Below are 16,211 nucleotides of genomic sequence, written 5' to 3'. Positions count from 1 at the left end.
CAAACCTTACTTTCTAAGCACTTTTGGAAATTGCTCATTAATTACTTCCAAGCTATGAGAGTCCTTTGGAATGACAAGTTTCTAAATGCCAGGTGAGTCTGCCTTTAATCCTGAATGAACTTAATAATAATAATAATAATAATAATAATAATAATAATAATATCATCTAAAATAAACAGCCAAAAGCTAAATATGGTTTGATCTTAAAAGTTATAATTGAACTAAGGGTCCAGATAAAATTGGAATATTGAAACTTTTACAATAAGATTTTGGAATTAATTATGAAGAAACAAATAGCTTCTCATGGGAAATAGATCCTGTTTTGAGTTTTACAAGACATAACAGATAAAAAAAATTCATGATTTCAAAAACTGAACACTAGAGGGGTCTAAAGATTATAGGTAGAAGAAAGATATACAGGTCTGCAAGATGGTGGCAAAATGTTCTAACAATAAAAATATTGAAGGAAATCTTTGAAGAATGGAATCATAAAATAGTAGCCACAATATCAACAATGTCAGTAATGATGTCTACATCTATGGATAGACTATGTCCAAAAGATGTTATTAAAGAAATGTCAGATGTAGAACAAATTTTATCTGACAAGATAGAGATGGTATCGAAAGTGGATTTACAACCGACAGGCCAAGAGAATAATTTAGAAAAGGATGTTTCACTAGATCTACAAAAGAAATTGGCTGAGGTTTTAGAATTTAAAAGGGAAATACAAATTTCCCAAACCAAGAGAGTGACCTGGATAATTTTTTTCTACTGGATTTACAAAAGAGGCTTGTTAAAGCCTTGAAGAACTCTGTGCAATGAGACAAAGAAGAAATGAAAAACAATCAAATCCTATGATAATATTTGAATGAAGTAAAGATTAAGACTGTTAGAAGTAAAAGAAATGAATATAAAGTTGGTTTATTTGATCAAGGTTAAAATAAGATATGTTGATACTTCTGGTTAACCTTTATGGATTTTCTGCCAACATCAGAACTGAAAAGATGATGCTTTATGGATTTGTTTATAGATAAGAGATGGGATATGGGATGAAGAGATAAATGTCTGCAATTTTAGAGAGGGTGAAGTGTTATTAAATTTGTTTACATTTGTTGTGATGAAGGTTAGAAGTCACTTCTTCAAACATTTCTTTTGCTTTCTTTATGTTCTTACTTTTTTTCCCTTTCTTTTTCCTCCTCCTCTCTATTCTGTTTTCTTTCTTTAAGTTTAGTTTGTATTAGATTTTACTTTTATCATCAAAATTCTTTAATAAAAATATACATACATATACATACACATATGAATGAGGGTGTTGTGATCTTGCGGAGTCGAGTTGATGAATACCTGCAGGGAACTGAAGCTGTAGATTTAATTATGAATTAAAGGGCTCACATGAATGTCAGTGAATATGAAAGTAGGAACAAATAGTTTGGTGATACTATGATCCAGTCAATAGTGATAAAGGAAGAATCAGAGTGAGTTTGAAGGAAAATTGTGTAATTTTCTGAATGAATGTAACAGGGGTTTGGGGTGGGGAGGAAAATTTTGTTAAGTGACATTAATGGATGGGTGGGAACATGACATTTGGAGACCCAAGAATGGAAGAGAATGGTGATTTTTGTAGAGAGTATCTGCTTAGAAAGTGGTCTGCTGATTTGAATATATGATTTAAGCTAAGTCTGTTCATACATTCACATGGCAATAGCACAAATAACTCTAAAGGCATGATTGATTTGATGAAAGTTTGAGAAAATTATTGAAGGATACAAGGTTGATGAGTGGATCTGATTATGAGACAGACCATTATTTGATAATATCATGGGTAGATCTTGGAGAAAAATGGAGATAGAAGAAAAGAAGTGACAGCAACAAGTATAAAAGCAGGATTGCAGGAAGAGAAAATACAAATCCTGTATTAACAATGATTAGTAAATAAAATAATCTCCCAACAGAAAGTCAGTGTAATAAAAGAGGATATGGAAGCTGCTTAGAAGAGAGAGAAGATAATTATGTTACATAGTGGCACCAAAGTATGCTTGGTGCAATGCTGAAGTGAAAGTGGCTGTGGATAAGAAGGAAATGCATGTGAGGAAAAGATTGCAGCAAAAAAATGAGAATAAGAGAATGACACTGTATGATATGTATACAAAGAAAAAGATAGTTGCAAAGAATGTAGTGAAAGAGAATAAGGAATGATTAAGGCAAAGATAATACAAAGTAATTTTTATGGACATTTAAAAATGTTTTGGAAGTGAGTAAACTGGGATAAACAAGGAGTCTCCAGAAGAGTGAATGAATTTAAAAATAAAAATGATGAAACTAATTGTGATGAAACTGCTGTGAGGCTATGCAGAAAAGAATATTGTGGAGTTTCTATGGGAATAATAGTGATCTTTGGGATTCTTTTTAGTGAATTGTATAACTGGCCTCAAAATCAAAAGAATGTCTAATGTTGTATATTTAATATGAAGGTTTCCCATTTGAATTTCAAGTGGCATCTGTGAAAAATAATTACTGAATTCTCTCCTGGTGACCATTGAGTTGTTACTGTTCTTCTCTTGACCAGAAAGGAAACTGAAAATGCTTTGGAATTGGGCTATTACTCTTACAATTTCTCTGTACTGGCCAATTTTAATATTTTTCTCATATTTTACTAGCAAGGTGCTGCTGATCATCTAATATGCATTACAAAATACCATTTCATTGTAAAAATCCTTTCAATCTATTTAGCAGAGGAATACATGAGTCTTTCCTCAATTCACAGAGCAGCAGAAGTATAGTACATGATCAAAACTAATTACTTATCAAAACTTATCCCAGCTAAACTGCCTTTTGCAAAAGAAAATGGAATATTTGAGCTCGGATTTCTGAGTAATGCCTAATTAAAAAAAGAAAATATCTTAGAATACAAAGTCAATATTGTACTACGTACTGTACTGGCTATGTAAGCAAAATTACCCTAGTTTTCTACTGCTGGGCAATACAGTGAGAGTTTGCTATTTTTATTTTTTCCACTGCATTCACTGGGAACAAATTAGCTATGTCAGTCCAGGGAAGATGTAGTATCCTATCCTTTCCTTGAAAAAAAAATATGGATCTGGATATAGATCGAAAACAGCTCATACTTCCCCACGCACTGACACTAGCACAGTTTTTTTATCTACTGTTAGGATTTTTCCATAAAACTCTTACAAAAGTTATAAAAATGTAATTATAGATTTTTAAAAAATAGAACTTTAACAAATCTGGAAACAACTAGGTTTTCACACCCAAATTAACCAGGCCAGATTGTTTTTCAAAATTAAAGTTTTGTGAGTTTTTTAAAAATGTTTTTCACTGTTGAAAGTCTATTACATACTTACTGAAACTTCACACTCTTTGCCACGCAGCACTGTTATTATTGCAAAAGCTGTAAAATTATGTGTTCTTGCATTTCATCAATTCAACATTGCTAATAGATGAAAAGATTTATTACCCGGTTTAAATCCTTGCCTAAATAAGGGCTGATTCACAATAACATTTGACTTCCTAACTTTGGCTGAAATGTACTCCAATTGTAATCGGTTTTCTTAATCCAAATAATTCCTCCCATATATTTCTAACAACTTAGCTGAAAATATTATGACAATAAAAGTCGCCTTGTGTTTAAAAATGATCTCCTCCCTATGTAAACTATAATCTTTAGCTTAAACCTTTTCTGTGGTGTGCTACAAATGGAAACGTTGGACTTTCCAGCAATTCCATTTTAGTAGTATTTTTCAGGAAGGAATATAGTTAGTCACAGATTGTGGATGGGGAGAAACAGGACTAGTCATGGGTGAGCTCCCTTGTATTTGGTTCAGAAATTATCTACTTTTTCCAAGTGAGTCTTGGAAAAATTTGTCAGATTTTTCTAATCTGTTTCCAGAAGAGCTCAGGAAATAAAATGTAGAGGGAATTTTCTACAGAATTCCCTGGCAATTAGTTTTTCTTGCTAAGCAGGAAGCTCCTTGTGACATTTAGGGGGAACTGATTTTGAAAGGAGTCACCAGAAATAAAGAAGCAACTTAGGTCTCTTCTTTAATGGGTCAAAACCTTCCTTGGGCATATACTCACCAACACTCCCATTCTCTGCTAGAGTTAATAGGATTTATAACTTTTTATGGTTCCTGATTAATACTAGTTTATTTCCTGGCTCCACTGACTGATGTCTGTAAGGCTAAACTGAATGTTTGTGGGATGGTGAGGGGTGCCAGGAAAAGTGTAGAATGGTGGTCACAAGTCAGATGGACCCAAATTCATATGGACTTGAGTCCAGTTCAAAACAGAGCGTACTCAATCCCGTCTCTATAAAGGATCTTTTGGAGCTGATGGGCACATTTAGAAATTTAGAAATACACTGTAGGCACATCCTCAAAATGGCTATTATGGTTAGTCATAAGATATCCCTTTAACAGAAAACAAACTGGTGCAAAAGCTTCCTATCTTCATAATCAATGTTTCCCTTTTTTCTGGATAGATGGGCACATTTTCAGCAAAGTATTGGGCCATAGCTATTTGTCATTTTTATTTTCCAAGATTACATATAAGGCCTATGTGATGCTACTCTTGGAAATGAAGATGCTGGAGATTAGTGCCCTGTTTTACAGCAACAGTGTGTCCTGCAGGCCACTCCAGCCACCTGAGATTATGTAATGGATTAGATCATACAATGCTAAGCTTGGGAGGGACCCTGGATATCTCCTAAGCCAACTAGACCCTTTTCAGTCAGGTACAGGCTAGGGTACACTACTGAGATAGCATTGGTTGTGTTTGCTGATGACCTTTGGCAGAACTGGGATGGGGTGGTGCATCCATCATTGTTCTCTTTGATCTCTCAGCAGCTGTCAATACCATCAACCATGGTATTCTTCCTCACTACACTGGGTTGCAGTGCTTCACCTTCTTCCTCGGCAATTGGATTCAGTCGGTGACAGTGGACCAAAGATCATGCCTTCTGCCCCTCACCTGTGGGGTGTTCTCTCACGCCTCCTGTTTAATATCTGCTAGACTGAATGGCTTGTGCCCCATAGTGTTGAGATGGTCTTGGATGGGGTTGCACTTCCCCATTCAAGACTAGAGTACAATTTGGGGGTCCTCCTGGACTTGCAGCTTGAAGAGGTCTTGCAGCTGGATTTGCAGCTACTGCTTTGCACAGGTACACCATGTGTGTCAGTTGTACCCCTTCCTTAACTGGGAGGCTCTTCAGATGGTCACTTATACCTTAGTTACCTCACAACTGGACTATTGCAATGCACTCTACATGTGGCTACTTTGAAGACCATCCATAAGCTACAGCTGCTCCAAAACGCAGCGGTGTGAGCAGTTAATGGGTGTCTTGTGTTACATTCATGTGTCATCACTGCTTTGCAAGCTCCATTAGTTAACAGTTGACTTTGGGTGCAATTCAAGAGCATGCTCCACTTTGTCAATGTCCTTCCTAAAATGAGGTGCCCAGAACTGGATGTGATATTCTAAGTGTGGTCTGACCAATGCAGAATAGGGAGGAAAAAAGGTACCTCTTGATTTTGACACTTTATTTTTATTGATGCAGCCTAGAACTTCATTTGCTTTTTTTTTTTCCCCATCTGCATTACAACTTTGGCCCATCTTCAGCTTGTGATCTAATAAGAGTTTCAGATCCTGTTTCCATGTCCTACCTTCTATTATGGTCTCCTCCATCCTATACTCATGCCTTTGAATGTTCCTTACCAAATGAAGGACTTTGCTACTCCCTTAGCTTTGTGTTGTTCACAAATATGACTATCATATTTTCTAACATCTCATCCAAATAATTTACTTCCAAGAGTTTGGAAGTCTTTCCATAGAATCCTGAATGTAACCCACAGGAAGAGACCACGTTTCTCTTGGCAAAGGATCAGTTCAACAGATTATTGCATCAGTCCATTTTAGTAGGGAATCACTACCAACCATGGCTTTCCCTTCTGAGCAGAGGAATTGGAATTGTTCTTTCCACAGAGCCTGGATAGTCTTCTCCTCAGTCTGTGAGGCTTGTGGCATCCTTTCTTTGTCCAGGGGTCCAGAAACATTACCTACAGAGAGGTACTTCATCTGTTTGGGGCTTCAGAGGAAAATGGCTCTTCTTGACAGGCTTGGTCCTTTTGTGACACATTCCTCCATCTGTTCATCCTGGAAGACTTCTTGGTACTGTTGTCCCTTCCTATATTCAATCCAAGATTTCCTTATCTCCACTGATAAGCTGGAGTGTAGACAGGTTTACCTCTAGCCTTTTCCTTTTCTCTTCCAGGAGGGCAACCTGCTTGTACTTGCAACATGTGTAGTTCTTGCTGTCTTCAGAGGAAAACAAACATTGAACAATCTATAGCCACAAGACTAGTTCTCTCCATCTCCAAGGAGGAAGAGGAAGAGGAGAAACAACTAACCACTGACCTCCTCCACCAAACATCCAGCTTACTCACTGAATTTTGGCTTCCTTATAATTCACCTGAAGCTGCCTCAACTAGCTAAGCAAGAAGTAATTCACAAACAATGGGCAGTCAACAGCCCTCAGGAACAATTAGCAGCAGTCAAAAAGCAATCAGCTGCACTAATCAGTCAACTCCTTGTTGATGTCCTCAAACCCCTTCCAATTCTCCTCTCAACATCTGTTTGCTCACCCTGATCACTCATTTTTAACGAAAAGCTGACAGCATATGACTTGATTAGCTACAATTGCCCATTATATTGATGTGAAGTTAAGTGAACACCAAAGTATTTTGCATAATTACTAAAAATTAATACTTCTACATTGTTTTAAAAAAAACTTACACTGGGTACCAATAGGTGAGTTGGACAAATGTTAATACAAAGTATCTTGTTCAAATTATAGGGACAAATATGATGGAACTTCGAGGACTGACATGGTTTTGACAAGAATTATTATATGATAGAAACATCTATGATTAGTAAGGGGGGGAAAAACTCCCCTCCTCCTCCTGAAAATTACAGAGGGGATGTTTTTGAAATTCATACAATGTTCCTTTAAAGAATCTGTCAAATTTCAAATTCTTATTTGTACATTAAGAACAAATACATTCAAGAACATTTTGCTGTCTTTGATCTGCAAAGCTCATTTAAGTCCTAGTTTTTATGAAACCATCCAGACTCAGCTGATCAAAGAAAGATCCAAGCATAATCAGATAGATATCTACAGGTCTGACAACTCATGAGGGAATTTCAGATGAAGAAATGACAAAGAAAATGTCTTGTTGACACTAAGATGCCATGTTACTATAAGCTTGACACTAGAAATTGTAAGTATACTCTAAGAAAACAGAAGCTATAGGAATATTTTCTAGTACTATCTTGACAGTGCTTCCAGCCTGCCCAGTTTAGGTTGGAGGATTATCCACTGGCTGGCTACCAGATTCGCCTTTCTGGAGGTCTGCCTGCTGGACTGCCAGTGCCTGCCTTGCCCTACTTTAGGGGTAGGGGATTGAGTAAGTATTGTGGCAGCTGCTAGCCCAAGGGGCTGGGGGACTAGCGAGAGAAATGTTGAATGTATTTATTTAAAAAAAAAACATTTATATAGCTGCCCATCTTAAAACCAAACTCTGGGTGGCTTACAACCCAAGAATGAAATAATGTATACAACAATAAAGGCAAAAGAAACTATAAAACCAAGAACAGAAAAACCTGGTGCCACAACCACACTTCCTTGATGCAGCCCACAACATTCTCATTCTGCTCTGACCTCACCCCACCCTGATGCTTGGGGGCAGACCCAGATTTTAAAATGCTCTCTGGAAGGTTAAAAGGATGGGGGTCTGTTGGATCTCAAGGAGGATGGTGTTCCATAGGTCAGGGACTGCAATGGAAAAGGCACACTTCCCAAGACCTGCAAGGTGGTAGTGTTTAAGGAAAGGCATCTGGAGCATGCCTACCCTATCTGCTCTGTGGGATGCGCAGATACCCTCAGGGAGAGGCTGTCCCACAAATAACCTGGCCCCGTGCCATGTGGGGCTTTAAAGATGATAACTGGCCTCTTGAATTGTACACAGAAGGAAACTGGGAGCCAGTGCAGCTTGCACAATAGGGATATAATATGAGTGAACCAACACTGCACAGACGGCTGCATTCTGGAACAGATGCAATTTATAAGTGGTCTTCAAGGGCAGCCCCATGTGGAGCGCATTGTAGTAATCCATACAGGAAGTGATCAAGGGATGAGTGACCATTAGCCTTAAGGTCTTTGTGTATGTGAGCTTAGCCTTAAGGTCTTTGTGTATGGGGGGGGGGGGAGTGGTTGTAAGGCTGGAAAGCCTACCAACCTGTGTCCTGTAGTTTCTGAATGCAATATGCAGATGCAGATTGGAGGGTACTGCTGGTTAATGCATATATGATTGACTGTTGGGTGACTGATTGATTAGATGTACCTGGGACCTGGAAAAGGTATGGCTGACTATGGGGAACAGGGGGACTGATGGCTGGGAGAGGACCTCTGAGACAAATGGGTCTTGAAGACTTTAACTTGCCCTCACGTGGTATCAAGTCTGGACCAGCTCAGGAGTTTCTACTCATGCTTTTATCACCTCTCCTGTGGACTGTTGCAGAATGTTCAACATGAGGCTGTCCTTGAAGACCACCTGGCAGATGCAGCTGGTCCAGAATGTGGTGGCACAGGCAGTTATCACTTTGTTTCTGTATACCCTTGTAACATTTCTGTTACATGAGCTGCACTGGTTAGAAGTTACCAGTAAGCTTCAAGGTGCTGATTGTTACCTCTAAGATCCTTCATGGCATACAATCTGGCTATCTGAGGGACTACCTCTCTACCATTGTTTCTGTCCATCCTGTAAGTTTAACAGAGCGCACGCTCTGGGTCCCATCTTTAAAGCAATGCTATTCTTTATCATGATACCTCCCCTTGGAATAGTATCCCCTGGAGGTTTGAGTAGCCCCCATCCTGCTGTGCCTCAAATGAGCTTTGAAGACTTGGCATATAATCCAGAGCCCAACTTCAAGGGCAAAGACTTTGACCTTGAAGAGCAGCTCTGGATTACATGGGATACCTGTCCACCTCAATAAGATCAACATTGTGTTGGGTCTATTGGTTTCCTGGTTGTAGTCTTCTTTTATTTGTTTTATTGTACAGCACTGGGTTCTGTTTTTAACTGCTATGCCACCCAGAGTCATCATGAGTTGGTGGCCTTATCATTTTGACAAATAAATAAATAAATAATCTATTTTGCAAATGCATCTTTACTCAAATGTAAGTCTTCATGTGATCAGTAAGACTTGCTCCTAATAATTAGTGTACTTAGGATGGCAGCCGTCATCTAAAAAACAGCTAATGATCTTTTGAAAGAAATAAGTTGCTCTGATAATAGATGATTTAAATGATAAGGTGTTGAATTTTTATTTTTTATGAAATTTGTATTACCTGTACATACCCTATAAACATAAACAGACTGTCAGAATATTGGAATACTCTGTAATACTAAAGCTGAATTATTTTAAAATACGAAACCCAAATCCTTTGAAGGACCCTGAACTTGTAAAAAGCATAGATAATCAGGGGCCTGAGATGAACCATACAAAGTCAAATCTTATCTCTAAAGGCAACAGCCATTTCCTTCCAAAAAAGTCAGCCAGCACAATACAAAATTTGGTCCAGAGATTTAAGGTCTTGTAAATCAAACCATTCTTGCTGGATTGTACATGCAAAATATTTCACAATTAACTTCAAACCTCTCACATAGTTTTTTAAAATATATTTTTATTAAATTTTAACAAACACTATCAGATAACTACATTAAATCCAAAATACATACAGGAAAAAAAATGAAAAAAGGAAAAAATATATAGAAAATACAAAAGAGATCTTCTGCAATAAGAATAAAGAGACAGGTACTGTACATATGAACATTTGCCATATACTGTATATAAAGTATACCAGATTATAGTCTATTGCTATTGAGATAAACCATAAAATCCATCCAGATTTGATACAATTGTGGTTCCTGCCTCTGATGTCTCATTAATTTAACTTTGTCTGTGATTTTTTCTAATGTAGCAATTGAAGAGGCTTTGTTAATCCACAACTCAATTGTTATATTATCTAGAGTTGTCCAATGTTGCATAATTATTATTTTGGCTGCTAAGATTAAATAAATAATAAGTTCTTTATTTTTAAGCTTATGGTTTGGCCCTGTAAATAAATGTAGTAAGCCTAGCTCTGGGGAACTTTCAATTCTTTGATTAGTGATAGCACTTATCTCCCCAAAGATTTTTTGCCAAAAGGATATAACTTTATCACAAGACCACCACAAATGAAAGAATGACCCCTTTTTTTTGACAGCCTCTCCAATATTTGGAAGAATAATTTTGATATATTTGTGCCAATCTGACAGGACTGAAGCACCAATGATGTATAATCTTCCACTGCATTTCTTGCATTGAAGTAAATCTGCCCGGTTTCATAACTTCTGCCAATTTATCTCCTGAATGGGATTACCAAGATTAGTATCCCAAGATTCCTTTAAACGATATGGTGGATCTCCTATTTCTGACTGCAGTAATAACCTATACATTTCTGAAATTGTTTCTTTTGGTTGTTCTAAATAACAAAGTATTAAATTCCTGAAGTTGGTACAGGACCATGTTGCTGAAGCTCTAATATTTCTGTTACCTGAAAGAGATTTGAGTTGATACCAAAAGAGCCATGGTATTCGTTGCTCAATCTGATCTTTATTGAAAGGTTCACTATTGCCATAAAAATCTTTTAGGCTACACAAAGATTATATTCTTTCAAAGATTTCATTTTACCCAAACCATAATAATTATCCTGGTCAATATAGGTTATTAGAGGAGTTAAAAGGGAAGTATCCTTTATCAAAGCTGTGTATTTACTCTTCCAAATTTGAAGTGCTGTTTTAGTAAAAACATTTTCAATCTATTTTATTCTAGAAAAATATTTTGGGTGAAAAAAAATTGATTTATAAACTTAACTGGCTCTAACATAGTTTCAATTTAAATCAATTGTTTAGAAGAGTCTTCAATAATAAATGGAATCATACAGCCTAACTGTGCCACATATTAAAAAATTGGGCATACACCAGCCTCCCTGTTTCTGAGGTCTATATAAAATCCTTTTATTTACTCTCAGATTGTGTGCATGAAAGCAGAAGCCATTTATTTGTTTGTTTGTTTGTTTGTTTGCCAATGTCTTAAAGCCTGTTCTGGAATTACCACTGGGAGGCATTGAAATAAAAAGTTAAGCTGTGCAAGAATTTTCATTTTTACCCTTGCGATTTGCCCTAAAATACTGAAATGTTTTGAAGCCCAGTTTTCATTTCTTTGTTTAATTTATTCCATAATTATTTGTAAAAATTTTATTAATATTTTTAGTAATAGTGATGCTTAAATATTTTAAAGATTTATATATTATTGGAATCCCTAGAACTGTGGAAATTTCCTTTTGAGTTTTTGGGGGTGTATGAAAAACATTAAATGTGATTTATGAAAATTAACTGAGAGTCCTGACACCTCTGTAAATTCCTCTAGCTCCTCCTTAATATAGCTAGCTGAATAAGTAGCATTTGAGGAGTGAAGATCATATCATCTGCAAACAGATTTAAAAGATACGTCTTATCTCCCAGTTTTATTCCATTAATCTGATTACTGGATCTATTGCCAGCGCTTCTATAGCTAGGTTGAATAGTAAAGGTGATAAAGGACAAGTCGGTTTAGTACCTCTTAAAATCGTAATGGGATCTGAATCATAAATGTTAAGTCTTATCTGAGCTTTAGTTGGTCCATAAATATGTTCAAACATCTTACAAAAGCCTGCCCCAAATTTAAATTTAATAAAAATTGTATTTCCAGAGAATCAAAGGCTTTAAATATATCTAAAGAACATATATCTTATGAAAATTTATTAATTTTACTAATTTGTATAATATTTAATAATTTCCTGATTGGCATAGATATATTTCAGTTTGGAATAAAGCCAGATTGATCCATATGAATAATTTTACCTATAATCACTTTTAATCAGTTAGCTAACAGTTTAGAATACCGTTTATCATCTGTATTGAGAAGTGAGGTGGGCCTATAAAATGCCAAATCCTGGGAGTTTTTACCCAATTTAAGGATCAAAATTATCTTATCTGCTCCTTCCTTTTCTTACCTTCCTCCATTTTTAAATCAGTTATGTATTTATTTAAACTACAGGGTGCTGCTAGTTAAGAGGCAGCATAGGTGAGGTGTTTTCTTTTCTTCCAAAAACAGCACATAACAAACAATAACAAACCTTCATTTTGCATCAGTCAGATTAAGAAAGGAACCCAAAATATTTTAAACAGCAGCAAAATGTTATTCACCTGAAGTTAAACCCAGTGAACTTGAATGAAGATGAAGAGAAACTTATTTGGGGTTTCAGGTGGACTAATGATGCTGTAACCAAGCAGTAAATTTGATGGAGCTCATTGGAATTTACTTCTAAGTAAACCTGCTCAGGATTTCAGTTCATAGATAGATTAGGACCATTTTCTTCTTCCACTTATCATAGGCTCTTCTAACTTCTATCTTTAAAACTAACTTCTATCTTTTAAAGAATAATTGAAATGAATGAGTCAATAATCACTTCCTGGAAAACGTGAAAAGCATTATAACAATATCCAATTTTCTAATTTTCTTGACAGGCACAGATACTCAAAAAGATAGCCTGACTTCTTCTGAATTGTTTTTTAAATGGAAGATTAATTTCATAATCAGTGGGATATAGGATGTCAAAAATTATTGATTATGCCTGCCAAACCATAACCGTAACGGCATTCCTACATAATTTGTATTTTCTTTTAGGCTCCTACATTCTTCAAGGCCCCTATATTTTGGAAAATAATGTAAACACTGCAATTCATGAAGTACAAATAATGCATTTTTATCAAGTGGAAAGAGAGGAAAGAAACCATCACCCATGTGTTACACCTCCTGGATTAATTATTTCCAGGATTTGATTGTGTGTTGTCTACTTCCACAATGAAGAATCTTACAACTGCACCACACTTGTTGAGATGAGGTCATTTCATATCTCGTACACATGGCTTTCTGACATGAGATTAAAGCCAGGAACAGAAAACAGTGGCATTCATACAATGTAAACATGGCAAATGAACTTGTGAAAGGTTAATAATGGCATTTATGTAAATTAAATTCAATGTCTATATAGAATCTATGCACACTCAAAGGACTTCTTTAGTGAGCCTCAGTTTGGATAAACCTCTGTGCTGTCCAGTTCCTATAGATTTTAAGGTAAGTAACCTAAATATCATCTCAGTCCTGGGCAACCAGGTTCCCCTCGCAGCTGCTTTCAGCCAACTAGCATCCCCTGCACTGAAAATCACTGTTTTAATACTCTGCTGGGGTGGCAATAGGGAAGGAACCACACTGGCTGCGAGGGTGGGGAGGCTATTAATAATATAATATAATTATGAATACTCAATAATACTATAATAATATGATATTATTAATTAATTAATAATATAATGAAATTATGAAAAGGTTCTGTGCCCGAGAAGGTCTGCTTTTGGACCCCCATCCACTTCACATTCCAAAGTGGGGACTCACTGAAAGCCCTCCCAGTCAGGATACATTTGTAGAGACCCGTGGAGATGGCTTCGAAGGGCAAAAGCATTCCTTAAGCCTTGGAAAAAGAGATGATGCTAGGAAGAGATTCAGCCTGGCTCCTCCCTGACTGAATGGGAGGAAAGAGGAACAGAAAGGAAACACAAGAAGACTCGTGAAATTCTGTTACTATGGACTATCTCACTGAAGTATAATTCTAGCCTTCTTGTGGAATTGGTTTCCTGACCTGATCTACGTCATAGAGCTGACAATATTAGATAGATACGTATATCTGGAGCATACAGTTTAGAAAGTAATAAAAATGCAAACCATAAAGAGCTGTATAACTAGCACTCTCAACTGGATCCATTCGCTTTCTAGTAGCCAATACAGCTCCTACCAAAATGGTAGCTTGCTTCTGCCTGGTAAACATGTCAGGCCACTGCAATTTCTGCCAGCGACAGCTTCTTGCCTCACTTTCTAGGGCAGCTATTTGCAGTAATTCAAGTTCCCATCAGTCCCAGTCTGGGTAACCAAGAACAAGGCAGTGTGGGTGTTGTACTTTCTCGGCTATTTCCACCCCATCAGAACTGGTGATCATGGCAGAAAAGGAGCACTGCACTTACACAGATGTAACAGGTTCCACACAGTGCATGGAAGTTGGGGAGGGACTTGCTCCTGCACTCCCCTCCTTTATCTACGGCAGTTATACTATTTAGATTAGGTTTCAGGCTGGAATAGGCAGAAAGAAATCTGCAAAGTCTTTCAGGTTACATTATTAAAACATTGTGCGAGACACACTTACAGAGAAGTGACATTTGAATCAGAGGGCCAATTTAAACATGTTCTCTCTGATGTGGTATAGTTCCAAACAGTAACTGTACCTCCTCAGGATCCATTTATGGAATCTCTTTTATGAATAAGCTCCTCCATCAACACTATTCCCCACATTTTATGTTTACAGAGAAGCCTGTTGGGTACAGTTCTTGGAGTTCTTTTTTTTTTTAATGGAAGTAACTTTCTACCCCACAAAGAGGCAGCAAAGTCGTGCAAAAGCACTGTGCTGTCAGAAGCAGAATATCTGAGAATCTGCCCTATGTCACCATTTGCTGATTGCAAATGACAGTAATTGACTAAATTACACCATGAAGAGCGTTCCCATGAGTCTCTAACACGTATTCAAATTATTTCTTTGGTTTACCATTACTTGCTGTGAAAAAATCACGGGTGCCTTGAGATCAGCATATTATTAGCATACCACCCCCCTAGTAAGGGTTTCTTTCCACCATGGAATATAAAATGATTTTCTGAGAAAATTATCAAAATTTATTATTTTTAAACTACACAATTTTCAATAAACTGATTTTTCCTACTGATTTCCATCCAAGTATGCTTCCTCTGACCTGAAAATACTTTTGAAAATATCAGTGGTACATTTTTATTTCACATAGGGAGAAGCTGGCCATGTTGAATTACAATGCCTCTTTATATAATCATACACGAAGCATTAAATGATAAGGAGGAGATCACTTTTGAAATGTTTTTCACTATTCTTAACTTTGTGAAAAAGGACTGCCTAATTTGGCACCAGACCTTAAACAATTAATTTGTTTCAGCTAGAGTGTGAAATTCTGTATGTTGATTATTACTACTTCAAATATTCACCAAGTTTCTTTTTTTGAGAAGGCGGCCAGTCCAATTAACCTGCTCCTATTTTAAAACGTTATAACGTTACTGAACTTATCAGGCACAAAAATGTAATGCCAGTATGGAAGACAGAAACCGGTAATACAGAAGATATTGAGACATGTATAACATCATCTAGTGAAGAAATTATCTATCTATGTATAAAGTTTCACAAAGATTCATGTATTCACAGTTCAGCTCTGAAACCTAGAAGAACAATAATCTGATAGGAGTATCTACATCTGGCAACTACATCAGCAGCTAATTTATCTATCAAGAGATTGGAAAATTGACTGCTGGAGAAACTAGGTAATAAATGTCATCTGCTTCTCACTAAACTAGAAGGAGTTACTGCAGAGTCTTTAGGCAGCCAGTCTATCCTATCCCAGTGCTTTCCAATCCAGTTTAAAATGCATCTGAGATTGATCTGCAGTCTATTTAAATATCAAGATGCTATAAACATGGTTATGTTTATAACTTTGTGAATTTAGAGCTTATGGAGAACCATCACCTTGCTGTTTTGGCCAATAGCTAAACACAGAGAATTAGCAACCAATCATTTCTAGCTTATTAATTTACCCCATTCCCCTCAGGTTCCATTGTGTCCCTACCTAAAAAGATCCCTTTCCTCTCTTCACAAAACAGAAAAGGAAATAAATAGCAAGTATTTCTGTTCTCCTGTGCTCCATGTGATTCTGTGCACGGATTTGTGAACATTTGTGTCTGTTGCATTAATATCCAAGAGCAGTTTGAGAGGAAACTGTGCAAAGGGAGGAGGATTGCATCAAACATCTCAAAACCTTCCCACTTGCCATGGTGCCAAACATCTGTTCCTTCATCTCCTAATGTAACATACCAGAAATTCTGCATTCCAGTTCCTTTTTCTAATCATGCCAGCATGTATCTATCCTGGGATACCA

At 36.7% G+C, this 16,211-nt stretch overlaps 1 protein-coding gene across 5 annotated transcripts in view; it reads right to left on the bottom strand.

The window, feature by feature from the left end:
* CACNA2D3 (calcium voltage-gated channel auxiliary subunit alpha2delta 3) overlaps nucleotides 1-16,211 on the bottom strand; it is a 577,343-nt gene that overhangs the window by 14,692 nt on the left and 546,440 nt on the right. The gene's annotated exons all lie outside the window — the stretch shown is intronic.

Source organism: Python bivittatus, unplaced genomic scaffold (assembly GCF_059951505.1).
Source record: "Python bivittatus isolate LINGU-HERP-01145 unplaced genomic scaffold, Pbiv_v1 ctg000080_np1212, whole genome shotgun sequence".
NCBI lineage: Eukaryota > Metazoa > Chordata > Lepidosauria > Squamata > Pythonidae > Python > Python bivittatus.
This window is presented reverse-complemented; position numbering and strand designations above follow the sequence as displayed.